The sequence below is a fragment of the Myiozetetes cayanensis genome, unplaced genomic scaffold, assembly GCF_022539395.1.
Source record: "Myiozetetes cayanensis isolate MyiCay16 unplaced genomic scaffold, myiCay2020 scf19, whole genome shotgun sequence".
Taxonomy (NCBI): Eukaryota; Metazoa; Chordata; class Aves; order Passeriformes; family Tyrannidae; genus Myiozetetes; species Myiozetetes cayanensis.
This window is the reverse complement of record NW_026087400.1, coordinates 9,779,992-9,793,478: the sequence shown is the minus strand read 5'-3', so window position 1 is coordinate 9,793,478 and position 13,487 is coordinate 9,779,992. Positions and strand designations below refer to the sequence as shown.

The 13,487-nt window shown below is 44.0% G+C and overlaps 1 long non-coding RNA gene across 2 annotated transcripts in view; it reads left to right on the top strand.

Annotated features, from left to right (window-relative positions):
• Window positions 1-22: 22 nt before the first annotated feature.
• LOC126639229 (uncharacterized) overlaps window positions 23-13,487 on the top strand; it is a 101,446-nt gene continuing 87,981 nt past the window's right edge. For both annotated transcript variants that reach the window (XR_007628766.1, XR_007628765.1), the window contains exon 1: window positions 23-119. This is a non-coding gene — a long non-coding RNA (uncharacterized LOC126639229). The remainder of the gene's footprint in view (window positions 120-13,487) is intronic.

Here is a 13,487-nt window from a genome sequence, read left to right as displayed (position 1 = left end):
CTGGTGCCCAGAAACACAACCAGGAGGGGTTTGATGTGCTGGTTCACATCTCACCTGAAATGGAAATAGAGAGTGGCCATTCCTGGTGCCCTTGTCCAGCACAGCTCCAAGGGCTACAGGTAAGTGCCACGCAAAGCCCTGGTTTCAGATGTTTTGCTGAACAGGTATGAAGTGTCAGGAGCAAATTTTTCCTCTTTTTCTTTCCTTTTTGCTTGGGATCACTTGGATAAAAATGAGAGTCAAGTGACTGTGTCACTAAGTTCTTTATGTATGGGAAATGGATGTGTCCAGGACTATTACTGTAAAAAGCTTCTCCCTACTCTTAGTAGTTACTGAGGCTATGTGTAATTGGGGAGCTATTAGCTTGAGAAATGATCTGGAAAGGATTAATAATGAATATAAAACTGGAATGTTGAAGGGCATCAAGTGTTCTCCAGGGAAGAGAATATGCTCAACATTTTAATTCTGTGATCCTGGAGGCAGTGGGGTATTTGCACATTGGGAATCAGGTGGGAGTGTTACCCACTGGGGTGGTTTGCATGTCTGAAACTGAGAAAAATATTCTGAAACATTTTATAGGCAGCTGTGAATTATTAATTGGGCTATTACTGTCATTGTTTCAGTTGAGTTCTTTAGTCTGGGTTCAAAAGCCCATGGTCTGTTCTCAGGAGTGACCCTTGGTGATGTGAGGGACAGTCCAGTGCAGCTCTCACTGAGCCTTCCTCTTCCTCACTGCTGAGGGCTGGCCATCTCCCTCAGGTCATCATCTCCTTTTTGCTCCTTACACTGGTTTTTCCAGCTTTTCCTGAGATGTGTGTGTGTTATTGTACTTGCTTTAATAGCGACGAGCAAATCAATATTAAATCAGGTGCCATATTTTTTGGCCAGCAACAAAATTGAAGAATAGTTTATCAGCCATTCTGAAAGCCATATTTGGAGAATAGAACAATAGTGGATCAAGTCAGCTTTCCTCTTAACATTAGGGTAATTACTTGAGTGTAATTTTATATATAATGTAATTGGTAGATGCCTCAGAACATTCCAGTGTGTGTCTGTCTGCATCTTTCAGGGCCTAAATACCTTAAAATTACTGACTATGTGGAATGAAGTCACTTTGGAAATGGAATTTATAGTTCTACATTAATTAGCTATATTAGAAATTTTTACCTTGTGGGTGACTGGCAGATTTACATTGGGAATATTAGTGGCTTAATGAAATGAGTATTAGTGGGTTATTGAAAATACAGGATGTTCTTCAGTTCTGGAATGATGTCACAGCAGTGTTGGACAACCCAGGTAAAAAATAACCTGCTCTTTATATGCATGTGTACATTTATCTGGCAGTATCACTTGTAGCATGAGTTAAAAAATGTGCCTAAAAAGGGGTTATTACCCAGTGTAATCTGAAGTAATGTCAGTATAAATCATTGTAGTTCCTTGGGCTCAGTGAGAGGTCCCTCAACTCCTCCCTGTTCATAATTCTCTGTTTTAATACTTAATTTTGCTTTCTATAAATGTTTCTTGTCTTTTGACCTGTGCCAGAGGGGGCCAAGTTAAATGTAGGGTAATTTCTTCCTCCCATAAATGGGCACACATGGAAAATTTTGGATGCTTTATTATCCAGTTGTAGCTTGTGCTTTCTTTGGTTTACTCTGGGTTCTTGGCATGTTTTATAGCAGCGTCTGGAAAATCAATTTTTCTTTTCCCAGCTACAAAGCAGTACATGTGTTCTTAAACAAAATCCTGTCATTCTGACCAACATCTTCAGTTTTTCTTCCCCAGTGTTGTCGTGAAATCTACTTCAGCCCCATATATATTGCTCTTTAATTTCAGTGCTGCTTTTAGTGGTCACACTTAGTTTAAGAATGCTGTCAAAAAAGTGATTATACAAAAGGGCTACATGTGTGTTCAGAGTTTTTCCAAAAGGGGTTGTTGTATATTAATTGTGCTTTCTAAACTGTAGAACTTCACTGGTTTCTTTCTTCTATCCTCCTTGTTTATTATATATCTTCTTGTTTAAGGAAGTTAGATGGATTAGTGATGAGAGTCACAGTTTAAATACTTCTCAGAGGGGATTTAAGGGAGGAAAAACCCCTAAAAATGTTGTATTTCTGGTTCCATGGGATCCAGATGTGCAGTTCTCTGTCTCCGTGGCCCATGGATGTTGTCCTATGTCTGTGAGAGGATCCAGGGAAGTCCAGCTGTCTTCTCCATCAGGAGTGGATGTTAATGTGGGTTGTCTGGGTGAATGGAGGGCTCTGTCTAGATTGGTTGTTATTGGCACAATCCTGGATTCCTTTAAAGTTCACACTCCCATTGGTCTCCTCGGAGCTGTGGGCTCAGAAACAGAAAAGGCAGCTCAGGGTCAGGGAGTGTGGAGTTTGTCTGCCTTGCAAAGATTGATGGTCCTCTCGGGGCCCAGAGCAGCAGTGAGTAATGCCCCTCATCCCAGGCTGCTGAAACGCTCCTGCTGGAGCTTTATCCATCCATCTCGATAAAGAGCTGTGCAGAGCAGAGCCCAGCCCGAGCTCTGCTGCCCAGCACGAGCTGGAGCCGAGCCACGTTCCCCCTGCACAGCCCACAAACACAGCCCAGCCCCGAGCTGCTGCAGGGGGAGCAGGTCTGGGGGAGCTCAGGAATGTGGACAGCAGCACCGAGCTCTGTCCTGTGCTTCTCATCACTCCTCGGCCTCAGGGAAGAGCATTGAGCTCCATCCTGGCCATGGGGACCTTGGGGAGAGGCTGGTGACAGCCAGAGGAGCCCTGCTCGAGGCTGTGGCAGGAGGGGTGAGCTCAGCAGGGCAGGAGAGAGCAGGTTCTCCTTTCCTGCGGCAGGACCTGGTGTCTTGAGCTCATTAAAGCCTCTGAATGTTCATTAATGTAGGTGGGACAGTTCTGTCCCCACTGCTGGGTGGATGATGTCATCTCAGGGTCAATTAATCAGTCCCTGTGTAGGCAGAGCATATGCTTGACTGTATCTGGTGGAACAGAATTTAATTACTGGATTAAGAGGTTTTTTTAACACTGAAAATTATCATCAGAGTTCTCATTTTAAATAACGGGTCTGTGGAATTAATTTCTTGTTTACAGTATTGTCTTGTAAATGAAGTTTTGATCTTTATGCTGATGAGCTGATACCCCACAAAGCCTCGAAGAAGGGAGATAATGAAAGGTGCTGTCAAATGATAGTGTCAGTGCTTAAGGTTAAACGGATCTCCTTCAAGATGCAGAGATTCTCTGCTCTTCTGGGAATACTGAAAAATGCTGGTGTTCTGTAACGTTTTGGTAACTCTACAACTTTGTTGCCATTCATAGAGGGCTGGAAAACAAAAGCAAATAATTTCAAATGTTTAGCACCTCACATGTACATTATCTTCCCTAAAGGAAGGAGCCTCCCAGTGCCTGGTGTGAAGGGGCATCAGCAGGGCTGGGAGGTGCTGACAAGAAACAGATCTGGGTGTTCGAGTCTGTGCAGGAGAGCCCTGGGAAAAACTTGGGATAAAAATGGTCCTCACCTGTAGGAAAAGGGTGAAGATAACACACCCCAACGTGAAGCATATTCATCTGATTTAAAAGCAGAAATTTGAAAACATATTTTTGTAATAGGACTGTCTTATATTTTTCTTTAGACCTTTAAGATAACCTTAAAAAACAAATTCTGGATGAGAATAGGGTATTGGTAAATGAACTCCTAGCAGGGCTATGGGCTGTCTCAATAATCCTCAGATTATTTTGGGGGATAGTTAAATATGTTCCTGTTAAAAAGGACTTAAAGTTGTCTTGCTCTTCAGAATATGTTGATTTCCCTTTAAAAATCGGCACTTTATTTCTGCACCTATTGGTAACACCTGTGACCGTGCAGGGGTATTTAACCGGGAGTTCCTGGGCAGGTGAGAGCAATATCTTGTGTGGGGGACATGTGCTCTTCCCATCTCCCTGTTTTCACTTTTAGTTCCCTTCTGCTTTTCTTTCCCAAAAAAATCACAGCACTACTTTCTTCCATACCATGTGTTGATCTCACTTAGCTGATTTTGTTTGTTTGGTTGGGGTTTTTTTGTTTGTTTTCTTTTTAACTCCAGTAACACTTAAAATTCAGGTCAAACCTTGGGGCTCTGAAATGCCTGGGATGGAGCACATTCAGCCATCAATTTTTAGTGCCTGGTATAAGAAGAGACTGAATAGACCAGACTGAAACATAAACTGCTTGTTGATGCAGAGCTGAGCCTGTGAGATTAACTGAGAAGGACATCACAGAGCAGGTAAGGGGGTTTAAAATTCAAGTCTGAACTGTGACTTTTTCTTGTGCTGCCAAACTCTCTCCTTTTGCATAACCTTGGTCCCAGAGATGTGAGGACAGAGAAAGACTTTGCAGGTTTGTTGCTGATATAAAGGAAGGACTTAACTGGTACAGTAATATGTGTGGAGTATCTGTAATGTGGGAGTGCAGGGCTCCACTGCTGGAAAATGGGTACTTTGAGGTCAGTAGTTTTCTTACCAAGCTCTGCTGTGGAACAGGTAAAAGAGCAATTCTCCTGTGGCTGGAACCTGGTTCCAGTGGAGTTAAAGTTGTTATTGACTTCAGTGGAGTCAGAAACTCTCCCTGAATCCCTCTGGTCCAGAAGCCAGACAGGGAGGGCAAAACCACTGCTGATGATAACAGAGCTTTTAACTCCCTTTGTCTGTGCAGACCTTAGTCCTGCAGATAAGTACTGTCAATGAGGGTGGTATTAGTACATAATGCAATTTATCACTGCTTGTCTCTCTTTATAAGAGCTCTTCATCTTGTTACCAGGCATTCAGTGCTATTAGAACCAAACATGGAAACCCAGTGCAGCTGATCTTTTCTGGCCAAGCTTATTTGAAATTATACTGACATGAGAGTTTTGATGACTTGAGGAGATTTATTTATAGCTCTTGTGATGTACTTGCAGCAGGGTTCAGGGTTTTGAAACCCTGAGGGGCCTTGATCTTGTCGCTGAGAAACACCCATCACTCAGAGGTGAAACTGGGTGACCTGCCCTGGGAAGTTGGTGGCAACATTCCTGCTGCCAAACCTGCTCCTTGTGCAGTGTAATGTTGGGTGGCCTGGGGGAGTTTTTCGGCTTTTCTCTTCGCAAGAGCGTAAAATTGTCTTTCATTAGCATGTCCCTTTTTTTCTCCTCTTTGTTACATCCTGAGCATAAACCACCACAGGTGTTTCCAAAGGTAATGTGCCTACAGGGGCAAAATTACCCCAGGAAAAGGCAGCAGCAGAGCTTGGGATAATCCATTTTCCTCGAGCCAAACCTGTGCAGCACATACATACGCTCACTGCACCTGCAGGTTTGGAGGGTGAATTGGTCTGGGTGTCCAGGTGGCCTCTGATCACTGGGATTATCCTGGGGCACTGGAACAATGCTGTGATGTATACTGGACCTAAGAAAGGAAAGTGGGGGAGGGAAGTGTTTGGAGCGATCTGAAAGGCCCAACTCTGACTGAACACTTCACATTTGGATTCTGTGTCTGGTGGCACAGTGAGATCAGTCCAATTTCAGTCATTAAGCTAATTTTGTGAGACTTTGTACAAGCGGTAGGATATTACGAGCTGGGCTTTGCATTCAGGTCTCACAGGATCCGACTGAAAAGTCCTTAAACTGCCTTCTTTCAAGAAATTCCTGTCTAGCCAAATATTTAAGAAGCAATCAGAGCTTAACAGGCGTCCAATCTATTCACCATCTCAGCAAAAGAGGTTTGATATTTTTTACTAGTTTGCTTCTCAAGAGTTGCAAAAATAACCAGTGGAGATTGTTAATAGGAAATGTCACTTGCTTTATTTTATTTGTTTGTATGATTGGACTTCAGGGTAGAAGTTCTCATCCATACTAGAACTGTAATTATTTTCCCAGCCTGTGTTCCCTAAGTTTTCCTTATTAAAAAAAATTGCTTACAGGATATTTTGCTGGTGTATGAGCCTGGGAATATGTCATGGTTTGCCACCTTCTGGTTTTGCCATTTGGAAAAGCTAATTTTGTTACAGGATTTGCTTCTAGCAACTTGTAAGCAGCAGCTGCAGGGAGCTGCAGTGACGGGGCCCCTTCTGAAGGACTTCTGTGTGGTTGATAGGATGGATTATTTCCCCCCTCTGTTCGTTATTGCTTCTCTTCGCTTGGGGAAATTGTCCTACCCATTACCGAACTCCACTCTTTTCCTGGGGGCATCTTCCGTGCTTTTAAAGGAGTTTCTCTAAGCTCCTGATTGTTGCCTGGTTAAGGAGCAGAGCTCTAATCGTCCCATCTCATTTCCCTGATTTAATGAGCAGCGCAAATCACCGACAGCTCAGACACTGCCAGCTTCTGACATACAGCTAAACGCTAAACCCTCCATCGGCTTGGAATGACTCTCAAACACTGGTATTATCGGTGTGACCTGATGTACAGGAGGAGGTGATTGAGCACATAATTAGATTGGGCTGAGGCTGAACCAGGGGATCTTCTGCGAGTAGTGAACAGAGGGAGTTTGATGTGTCTGCTGGGCAAGGATTGAGAACTCGATCTTCATTTTTTTTAAAAAAAAACTTCATTTTTTTTTCCACTGGGAGAGCAAAGGCTTTGTCTTCAGGGCTTGTGTTTTCCTTCCAACCCAAACCAGACCGTGTGGATGGCAGGGCAATTTGTATCACTGACGGTAACCCCGCCGAGGAGGAACAAGGCACAGATGGAACCTGTTTGGGGTGGAGGTTATGAAGATTTTTGAAATGTTTGGAATTTTACTCGTGACTTTCTAGAATAAAGCGATCCAAAAATAGGCTCAGGCTGTCCTCGGAAGAAATGAGGACACAGGGCTTGTCTTACACCTTCACCTGTGACAACCAAATGCTGGAGTAGCTGGAATCTGTGAATGAAATGTTGCATTTTCCAGTTTTCAGTTTGCATCCAAAACAGTGCAGGTTTTAAACACAGTAACTGAGAAGTGCATTAGTGAGGTAAATCTAAAGTATGCAGCCCTCGGTATCATTGCAATATAACAGTTCAGCTCTGGCCATTTAGTGATTAAGCTTCAACAGCCACTAGATCTCAGCTGGGAGATGTGTTCCAGCACATTTGAATACTTGCACATTCAGACTCAACACCCAGATCTCAGTGGCTCACCTCTGTTGATGTTATTCATTAGCGTGGCCTGGATGCCAGAATAGCAATCCTTGGAAAAGCAAATGTTTCTGCATAAAAGATTAAAATGTAAATGTGTGTTTCCCTGTGATTGAACTGTTCTCCTCTCAGCTGTGTTTGGGGAGTGGATTCCTGCCCTGAGGCAGCATGTCCAGGTATTGCCTCTTTTGAGATGGAGTTAAAAAGCAGAAGGTAAACAGGCCTTAACTGTAATTCCAGTATGTTTTTATTTTGGTGGGTTAGATTCAGTTTATAACTGAATGAAAGAACTCTGAATTTTATAGGAAATGTTAGATGACACTGTGCAATCTGTGAAGTCTGTTAGTGAGGATAACTTAGGACGTTTTTGGTCTTATACTTAACTTCTTCTTGGCTCTTTTGACCAAATGTCTGACCACTGTCTGGAAAGGTTATAGGGAAATAATCCCATTGAAATTCTTGATTTACAGATTGTTCCTTAACTAATTAAATATTTCAAAATCACTGAATGACGTGTAGGAAATGGTCTCTATCAAGAGCCTCTGCCTTGAACAAAGAGAAAGGAATAAATGTTCATTTGAAGATCTCTTTTTATCACTGGTTCAAAAGGAGATATTTAGAACTGTGGGGCGATGTGATGAGGTAATAGGTAATTAATTCTAGTGAGACTTATTTTCTGTCTTTATTAGCAAGGATATGAACTGGTTCATAAGTGCTATGGGTTTAGAAAGTTTGGGACTGGGCTCATCTCCTCTGGCTCCCCAGCACTGGTCATCAGCCATTCCCTTAGAATGGAAATGTGTGTGAGCTCAGAGCCCCGTGCTTGCCTTGGGGTGACCCAGCTGGTGACATGTTCAGCTTGGCTGCAGGAGCTGGGGAGGGGAGGAGCTTTAAAGGTCTAGAGGATGAGGCAGGAAAAAAATGGCAAGACTGCAGATTTAACTTGCTGTTGACATTGCAGCAGTGCTCCCAGACTTGTATCTGGGGCAGATTTTCACTGTCTACTTGGTGCTGCTTAGGTGCAAAGGAGGACTTGGACCTCGACCTAGAAAGTTCATAAAAATGGTTTGTCTGCATGTTGTCCAGTTTATATTTAGCATTTCCTGGGCATATGCAAACAACTCCTGGCTTGAGCAGATTCCAGCCTAAGGCTTTGCTGAGCAAACAGGCCAGGGTGAGCAAAACCTGTATATATGAATTAGTAAAATTCACTGTAACTCACAATCTGTCAACAAAGGAATTTTAAGGTCATTCTCACACTGTTACCCAGGCCCATATAGTGCTATTTAGGAATTCTGGTGGTATTATTTTATAGCTCAGATATTTCCTGCCCATCATGCCTGGTATGTGGCTCCTCCAAAACCTCAGTAATGACCTGTCCCAGGTAAATTTTATCAGATTTGGTTTAGGTTGTCCTGGGGAGTCTTTAGTGGAAACAGGGACACCATCACTCTGCTCATGAAAATGATTCCTTCAAGCAGTTAATTTGGACTGTCTTGTTGTAACACCTCAGAACGAGGTACCAAGAGCTGTATTCCTGCAGCTTCTGTTCCTAACAGGTAGGAGGGGGCAGAGTGTGAAATATGGAGGGTGTCACATTCAGTGTTGTGCCATTGCACAGTTACAGAAATATTAAATAATTTAAAATACTCCAACCAGTGCTACTGCAGGTTGGAGAATGAGCTTGAAAAACCAGGTTTTATCACATAACTCCAGTCCCCTATTTTCTTGTAGATCAGTCTGAAGAATGGAAAAGAAAGGGCTCTTCCACTCAGGCCCTGGGTCCATCTGCACAGGATCTCCATAACACCCTGACACTTATTTTTTCCTGGATTAAGTGCAGATGTCATGTGCCAGCACCAAGTTCTGCACCTCAGCATACTGAATACAGGGAACTGAGAGGATAAACCCTCGATGGAAGTACTGGTGGGAAGAGGAATTGTGGTGCTTGAGCAGTTGCTTTTGGAGCCTGGATATTCCCCCAGGTAAAAGGCATTAGAGTCACCACTGGAATGGAGTTAGCAAGGGAATTTCAGTCTCACTCTCTCTAGGTCTCAGCATCATGTGTTTTGTTGTCTTTCTTTACTTTTGGGTTCTTTTTTTTTGAAGCAGGTTTTGAGTTGGAATGTCTCCATAATGGCAGTTGAGTAAATTGCTCCTTTTCCTTCCCTATGAATTCCTCCAAGCTGTTTCACCAGGTTCTCTCTGGCTTTTATTTAAGCATGAGGAACAGGTAAAGACTGAAAGGGCTGATGATGGAAATGAAAATTAGCATCTACTTCTTGGTGGTTGAGGAGTTTAGAGGTAGAGGGAGCTGTGAGGGAAAACCACTTCAGGGAAGAGAAGTGAGAAATGAAAGAGTGGGAAAGGAAGCAAAGCAAAGGTCAGGAGCAGTGATAGTCCTGAAGGTGTACATTTGGCTGCTGCTGAATGAATGGGAAGGTACTGAACAAATAGTAATTAAAATCCCAGCTACTATGTAAATGCCAGATTAGAGCTGTGATCTTTTTGCAGACTTTCCTTTGAGGTGAGTGGGAGTCTGTATGTTACCCTTGGGAATGCTTGAGCCTAAATATAAGCCAGAGGGAGTCAGTTTTCTTGCTGGAGTGAGTTGACATCCCTTTGACATGAACCAGCAACACTCCAAGGTTTCTATGAGGTTTAACTGCTCAGTGTTTCCAGCACAGTGATTTTACTGTTTTCCTACAGATGAGGGTGTTTCACTGATACCCTTCTGTACAACAGCTCTGAGTTCTGTGGATAGACAGCCTGATCCAGAAGTGAGCATTTCACTTACTCCTGAAAAATGTGGTCATGAAATTATATGGGGGAAATGATGCTCTCGTGTGGGCAGGGAACCTTTCACACTCCTGTTGGGAGAATAACTCCTGTTAGGAGTCTCCCTGGATAGACACAGGGTGCTCTGCTCAGCCTTAGGTTGACGTGGATGGAGTGCACCAGGCTGGGGGAGAAGCTATTGACAACTTATTTGGTGACCACGTCTCTATAGTCCTGTTTCTATGGCAACCCTGATGTGAAATGTGCTGCTAGAAAAACATTAGTTACTATAGAAACATCATCCCCGTGAAAAGTTTACTTTGTAACACGTGATGCCTAATATTAGGTTTTTTTCTAGTTAAACCACCCACATGTGTGTTGGAATCAATAAACAGGTCACTGTGCTCAGACTGACATAGCTGGGAATGGACAGAACCTGGATGGCTTCTGCTCAAAGCACTGCTGGCTTTGCCTGCCCTCACACTGCTGAGCAGCAACGAGGACACAGAAATGTTATATTCTGCAGGATGTGAGGGACTCCTGAAATAGTTGTATCTGAAGTATTGGTTGAGACCCTTAATTTTGTGGGAAATCTGATTAATTTCGGTTTTCCATGGATCGAATCCTTTCTCCTGTGTTATAGCCTGGACTGTTCAGACTCACCCTAATGGCTTTAAAACTGGGGGAAATTTTTGGTTGTTTTTTTAAGGTCACATTCTAGAAACAGCCTCCTGAAGGCAAGGCCTGAATCTGGTTCTTCATGGAATCATTTAGGCTGGAAAAGACCTTTCAGGTTGAGTTCAACCATATGTTCTGCTCTGCTGGATGGTGAGATGAACGTCTCAAATGATCTGCTGGTCAAGTGGTGACATCAGACTGCTGGGTGTGGAGAAGGAAGGTCATTGCTGTTGTGGAAGCTCATTCAGAGTAGGGCAGTTCATTGTGTTAGGAAGTGCCACCAGCAAGGGTCAGTGGTGGAGTTTTCGATGTCCCCAAGGTAAGGACCCTCAGTCATTGCCACTTCATAGGTGTCTTCTCCTGCAAACATCAGACTCCCTTGTTCAGAAATGGTGCAGGGTTTGAGGCTGTTGCTGAGCTGGAGAAGATTCTCCAGTTGTTACCTGGGCTTTGCTGTGTCTCTTGGGCCGGCACTGCTGCTCCAAGACTGCTGTGAGCTCTGTGGTACTGGGGGGGTTGATGTAAAAGGTTTCCCGTCTTTTGGGGTTTGATTGCTGCATTACCTTAGCACATGATAAAACTGTAGTAATGGGTTAGCAATCCTAAAAGAACAATTCCCCATTGTTTCTGCACTCCCTGCACTGCTTGGGTGAATCACTGAGCTCCACAAAGCATTCCCACACCTCCTCCCGTGAAACAAGTTAAATATTGTCATAACGTTACGGTTGAGTACATCAGGCTGCAGCTCTAGGAAGCTGTTGCAAGCACTGTGTACACCTCATTTGAGGAGTCTGAGGCCTCTGAGGAGGATTCAGATCTTACTGGTTTCATAGACATCAAGCAGGCTGTGAGGAAATCCATCATCTTTTCTCTGCGAATTTGCTGTACGACAAAAAAACTTTTTAATTTTGCCAATGGTATTTTTCAGTTCATGCTGAAATCTTGCAGGAAACAACTTTGCAGAAATTTCTTGTCTGTTTTTTTCCAGTTTTGTCGTTCTAGCCTGGGGTCTTCCCTCTGGACAGATGCTTAAAAGCCATATGTTTCTTGGCTGGAGGGGGGAGTTGTTCCTGGAATAGTGGTGGATAAACCAGGTAATGTGGATTGTTCTACAGAATGTGCAAGGATTCTGATGTCCCAAGAGTGAAGGGATGTGGGCTGGATGTGGTGCACAAATGCAAAATGAGGTGAAAAAGGAGGCTTTCTGCATGTTCTATTGCCTCCCCAGACACCAGAGTGACCCTTATTAACAGCCTGGATGTGCTGAGTGCTCTGGAAATGGTCCGCACTGTGAGTGATGGAGCAGGGGATGTGTGTGACCTCAGGAACATGGGGTCACTGTGCTCTCCTTGGGCTGGATCCTGCAGTTGAAAGGTTATTTGCCTCGAGGTTGGAGGGACCTTGTAAATGCCAATCCTTGGCTGAACAGAATTTCCAGAGAAAAATGTATCCATTAAATGGACCATTGGCAAAGGGACCTGTTTGTTCCCTCATAGAGCTGGGGAAGGCAGGGTGCAAAGGTGGCCCCAGTGGGCAGAGGGACCAGGGCTGGAAGACACGGAGGAAAGAGTAAAGAAATTGGGAGATTTGTTCCAGAAATGCCATTTCTTAAACAAATGTTCCTTCTGAAGGTTGGTACCATCTCACCATGTGCTGCTGGGTGTCTTTGCACACAAAGTCTCAGATTATCTGGCATGCTTGAATGAAAGAAAGAAATGACATCTGAGGGGCTTCAGGAGGATTCTTTTCAGGTGACTTGATGTACTGTGTGGTTTAGGTCATTTTGGACTGTTAGGTTTAGGAATTTGTAAAAAAAAATAATTTAGTTTATGTAATGCCCCCAACCCAATATTTGTATCTTAAATTCTGCAATTGCAAAACTTGGTGCTGCTTTTGGGTTTTTATCTCTTCTACAATATGTGCCAGCTCTGTTTAATCACTGAATTTCATGCTGTCTGATCACCTGCAAATAGATTTCTTGCAAAGTCCCTTTGATTTCTCAGAGCCTGGGGATGTGGGGTGGAGGTGGCATGAGTCTGGTCTGGAGCAGTGCTGAGGGGGACAAGGTTTGTGTCCCTTTGTCAGCCTGACAGGCACATTAGACAGCCCTTCCTCTGAGGGATTCAAAGTCAAAAGGATTAGATTGGCCTCCTGTTTTCTGAAGAAATCTGAAACTTGGAATAGAAATGTGAACACACAAGCTGTTGTTTCTGGACTCCCATAATAGCCCTGCTCTTGGTGCTGCAGGAGTTTTCCTTCAAGCACATTTGTGTGGTGCAACTGTGGCGTGGAGTGATTGGCGGGACCCATCTGCCCATCCTGTGTGGGGCCCAGGGACAGGAGGCAAACAAGAGATGTGAATTCGGGGTAAGGCAAATATCATCTTCCAACTGGGTCTGGTGTATTCCCAGCCCAGGAGTTTCACTTCTCCCTCCCCACGCTGATGGAGTGAGAGTTTGTCTGGCAGGGCTGACCTGGTGCCCACCTGCAGGGTGCAGGTTAAGGATATCTGGGTTGTGCAGCAACCCCAAACTCCTCAGCATCCTGAAATAACCCAGAGGTGGCTTCTTTACAACCCCCTTGATTGATCACCACACAGGGAAGCTTGAGATGAACAGTCACCTCAATTCAGTGCCTCGGGAGAGATCCCAGGGGCCTCGAGCAAGGCTGAGCAGTGTTTTGCAGATTTCCATGTTTGCTGTGCTCCGAAGAAACAAAAAATCCAGGACTGGATTTTTACTGCCATGCTTGATCAACCAAAGCTGTGAACACATCTAGGGGGAATAAAGGTTCTGTGAGCACACCCAGGAGGAAAAAAGGTTCTGTCCAAAAGACATGTAAAGGGGGGTTGGTAAATAGTCCTTGAGAAAATGGCCCCAAGGACAAACAGACCTGTCAGTACAGACTT